The sequence below is a fragment of the Antennarius striatus genome, chromosome 20, assembly GCF_040054535.1.
Source record: "Antennarius striatus isolate MH-2024 chromosome 20, ASM4005453v1, whole genome shotgun sequence".
Classification (NCBI taxonomy): Eukaryota; Metazoa; Chordata; class Actinopteri; order Lophiiformes; family Antennariidae; genus Antennarius; species Antennarius striatus.
The window spans coordinates 205001-210000 of record NC_090795.1 but is presented as its reverse complement, the minus strand read 5'-3'; the positions used below and the strand labels follow the sequence as shown (position 1 = coordinate 210000).

The window sequence follows — 5000 nt, the reverse complement described above, 5'->3', positions numbered from 1 at the left end:
GACCCCTCCACAATGACGTGAACGTAGCATCATACCAAACACCTCATGCATGGAGCTCAGAAACAAGGACAGCACTTTGGGAAAATCAACAGCTTTCATTAAGAGGATCAATACTCTACCAATCGATCGATAGCTGAGGGGCTAACGGTGCACATGCTAACAGTGAAAACCATGTAACCGTTACCAGGGCAACGGTCTCAACAACAAACCAGGAACCAGGGGGAGGTGTGAACACGGTAGTGACAGACCTCGGCGTGACACGCCTCCAGAGGTCGGATGGGCGTCGGCCTATGGGGTGACACGCCTCCAGAGGTTGGATGGGCATTGGTCTATGGCACTTGTGATTGGACGCTGCTGTGGAGACGACGGCTGATGGCGCCGCCTCCAGAATGCAGCGCCCGGTGTTGCATAGTGTTGAAGCCAGCAGGAGGCGCTGATGTGACCTCCACCTGTGAACAGGCCCCGCCCACAGACGAGACGTTCAGCCCTGAAGTCAGTCTTTCAGGCAGACGTGGTCTTTAAGATAAACTATGGATTATTAGTATGGATTATTAGTTATGGATTATTAGTTAAATATTATTAGATATGGATTATTAGTTATGGACTACTGAACGGGATCACCTGGAGGAGCTGTTTAACTGTTTAACCTGATCACGGAAGCAGAGCGTCATCATTATCTACAACCAGTAGGGGGCAGCAGTTCCTCTGTCTCACCAGAGGGGCCCACAGCGCCCCCACCTCAGGGTTTGAGCACTGCAGCATTCCTGCTCAGACACACAGCTGACACAAAGGTCTCAGGCTGTTAGCTGCTAATTAGCATGTTGCTAAGGAAGTTAAGATTAAGTCAAACACTGGTAGCATGTTGCTGTTAATGCGAATTAGAATGCTAAGCTAAGGTCAGGGCCTTGCCCCCCTTCCAGTGTCTATTCTGTTTTAACCAATAAGAAAGCCTGTGAGACCAGATTCAGGGCGTAGAGGACCCATCAGGGTCATGTGACTCCCGTGTTGTTTTCCTGTTCCCTCAGAACGGCTCCAGACGGGTCCTGCTGTCGGCCGTCCGGCCCCCAGGGGCCCCTGTGGCCCCCAGGGCCTCAGGTCCAGACCTCCATGGGCATCATGCCCTCCTTGGAGCCAATGGGGGGCAGCAGGTTCTGCTCACACAGGAACTGGAGGGGGAACTGGACCAGGAAGCCGCGGATCTTCTCCAGCTCCCTGCGGGCGCGGGGGGGGTCCTCCTGGTCCAGTCCCAGCTTAGACAGGTACCCCTCCAGCTCCAGGGTGCTGTGGACGTCACTGGAGGGCAGGCAGCGGAACACCTGAGGCCAGAGGGGTCAGAGGTCATCATCACCATCATCATCATCATCATCACCATCAAGATTGGCGGTTTGATTCCCGCTCCCGCCCACAACAACACCCAGAGGTGATTGGTTGATTGACTGACTGATTGATTGACTGATTAATTGATTGGTTGAGCCTGATCAGAGCAGAGCGGCACCTTCTGGTAGATGGAGGCGTTGCGGGCGCAGGTGCTCATCCAGACCTCCTTGTAGAACTGCTCGCTGATGGGATCGGACACGTCGATGGAGGGGTCCGAGTGGCCCCCCAGGATGGTCCTGAGACACACAGACAGGAACTCAGACCCGCCCCCGTCAGGCCACGCCTGGCCTTCATGCCCGCAGCGGCCGGTCTGAGTACCTGAAGCACTCCAGGCGCAGCTGCAGGGCGTACTTCCCAGCCTGGTACTCCTGGCCGTCCATCACGCCCGTCGCCGTCTCGCCGCCCTCCACCACCACCGCCACCTCGCTGTCACGCTTTCCCAGCATGCTGCGGTCGTTGATGTTAGCTGAACCTGCATCCACATGGAAGTGTGTGTGTTAGCTCACCAGCAGAGGGCGCTGTGTGGTCCTCAGCTGCCAGCGGAGACTCAAAACAAGTAATCAATCAATCAACCCTTATTTATAAGGTGCTTAATGACATCATCAGACATTTAAAGCGTTTAACAGACAGAAAAACCCGTAACGAACGTGAAAAATCATCAAACACATGGAGCTCTGTTCAGACTCACAGATCACATAATATCTAACGTATGGACTCAGACAATATATAATATATAGACTCAGATAATATAACGTATAGACTCAAACAATATATAATGTATACACTCAGACAACATAACGTATAGATTCAGACAATATATAACGTATAGACTCAGATAATATAACGTATAGACTCAGACAATATATAACGTACAGACTCAGACAAGATATAACGTATAGACACAGACAATATGTAACATATACAATACTCAGATAATATATAACATATAGACTCAGACAATATATAACGTATAGACTCAGACAATATACGTATAACGTATGGACTCAGATAATAGATAACGTATAGACTCATAGATGAATAAATAATGTATATATATATGTATCCTACCGATGATGACGGTGTTGTCGTCGGCGATCAGCAGCTTGCTGTGGACGTAGATCAGCTCCGTCACCAACTTCCCCTCCAGCTCAGCGTGAGTCCTCAGACCAGTGATGGAGATGTAGTTGATCCACTGGTCCCCCACTGGAACACAACACACCCGGTACTGTGGGTCACTAGTGAGTCATCGTGGGTCACAGTGGGTCATTGTGGTGTCACTGTGGGTCATTGTGGGTGACTGTGGGTCATTGTGGGTCACTGTGGGTCATTATGGGTCACTGGTGGTTCACTATTAACACGTTTCTCTAAGCTCCTCCTCCAACTGGCTAATCAGCGTTAGGGTCTTCTCCAACATGTTGTCATGTGACCATGGCTGCAGGCTCTGACTTCATCAGCGGCCTCCTGTCTCACTTACTCTCTCTCTTGAGCTGGGAGATGACAGACTGGTCCCCCCGGTTCATCGTCCTGAGGGAAACAGGACGCAATGAGCAACAGTTCCACTTCCTCCAGCACCACTTTTACCCATAAGCACCAGTGGCTGGGAAAGGCGGGGCTCTCATCAAACACACCACACACCTGTAGTTGAAGTGCATGATGGCCTGGATGGCGCTGCCCCCCCCAGTGCTCATGTCAGCTTCAAACCCTGGCAGCAGAGGAGTCACCACGTAGACCCGGTACCGCGTCCCCTCTCTGAAGAACAAGGAGTAAAGCCACCATTAGTGCACACGTAGAACCGTGTGATGGTTCAGAGCAGACTGACAAACACTTTCAAGACATTTCTTTGCTTGAGCCAGTCTCTACACTCCTGGCTACCCTGAGGATAATCCAGTCCACAGAAACCACAGAACTGTTCCGCCTGAATACTTCTGGATTGGAAGACGATATGTTGAGGCTACAAGCTGAAGTCCACGTTTTTATGCCCCCCCCCAACGTTAACATTTGATAGTGTGTGTATGTCACCTGTAGGCTCTGATGATGCGCTCCGCGATGGTGTCTCCTATCTTGTTGAAGACGTGTCTGTTGTCTGCACAGCTGATGAAGAATTGGTTCTGGAACAAACGACACAGGTTCTGGTTCTGTGGATGTGGTTTCTGACTTGGTTCTAAGTGCCAGGTCACAAACCGTTCTGTCCACAAACCTCGATGTAGATGAAGTACTTGCTGTTCTGGATGACGTGGATGTAGGCGTTGTGGATGGACTCCTCGTGGTACTTGATGCCAGCTGACCAATCAGAAGCTGAGCGAAGGACCTACCAGCAGGCAGACGGATTAATATTCTGATCATTTGGGTCTCGACTCCTGCGCAGTGTTAGCAAGTGTTGGGAACATGGACCCAGAACCCACCTGGACGTTGGCCTTTACACAGTTAGGGACTTGGTAGCGCTGCTCTCCGGCGGTGGTGTGAGACTTTGGCAGTAGGTACGGGTAGGAAAGGGAACGGTACCTTGGCTTCATCAGCTGAAAAGACCAAACACATCAACCAGAGGACCGGGGGGGGTCACCTGATCACCTGAGGTCACGTCTATAACCCTACGATCCAATCAGAACACTGTCAGTGACCCCGCCCCAACATCACAGAGGTCACAGACACACCGTCAGCCTGTTGGGGCCCCACTGGAACCCAGATGGACTTCTGACACCCCCATTTCATTAACCACATGGTTATTGGAGGTTCTTTTTACCGAGGTTGGAGCGGGAAGCAGGATCAGTAATCACTAACTCTGAAACCACCTGATGGATTACCATGAAAGTGGGGGAGCAGCAGAACCTGTTGGACGGGGAACCTATTGGGGGAGGTAACCTGCTGGGGAGGGAACCTCTGGACGGGTAGATCGGCCTCGGTGGACGTTCCTTCAGCCCTGCGTCAGAACGGCGTCTCACCTTCGTGAAGTTCCACCGTTGGATGAAGTGTCTCGCCACGTCTCGAGCTGCTTTCCCATGAACCACTGAGGAAATGTCGTGCCAAGGCATTCTGGGAGTTACGTGTCTGTCTATGAAATCTACAACAGCAGAAGCATTAAGATGAAGTGACCATCGGTCTGTGGTCGAATGTTTAAAATAAAATACTAAAATACACACAGAGCAAACGTGAAGAAGTGAGTCGTATGGACGATGTGACCGTGATGTTAGGCAGAGTTTCCTGTTCCTGGACTCAGGTGAGTTTTGGCAGTAGTTTTATCACGAGACTTAAACACGTTTTTCTTTCAAAGAGGACGTATTAAAGTCACTTCGATCTAAAGCAGGCTGGACATACCATCATTTGCAAGTGAATCCACTCACACACACACACACACACACACACACACACACACACATACACACGCGCACACACGCACGCACGCGCGCGCACACGCACACGCACACACACACACACACACACACAGCAGAACTTGAATTCAGCAGAGACTTCATTTGAGTGTCAGCTTGACTCCTGGGATGTCGTTACCAGAGATCTCGTTATACAGTGATCCCTCGTTCCTCATGGTTAATGCGTTCCAGGAACCACACGCGATTAATGAATTCTACGATAGAACGACAAACTATTTATCTTATTATTTACGGTAA

At 50.7% G+C, this 5000-nt stretch overlaps 1 pseudogene; it reads right to left on the bottom strand.

Moving 5' to 3' along the window:
• LOC137587637 (phospholipase D1-like) overlaps window positions 1-5000 on the bottom strand; it is a 28330-nt pseudogene that overhangs the window by 17 nt on the left and 23313 nt on the right.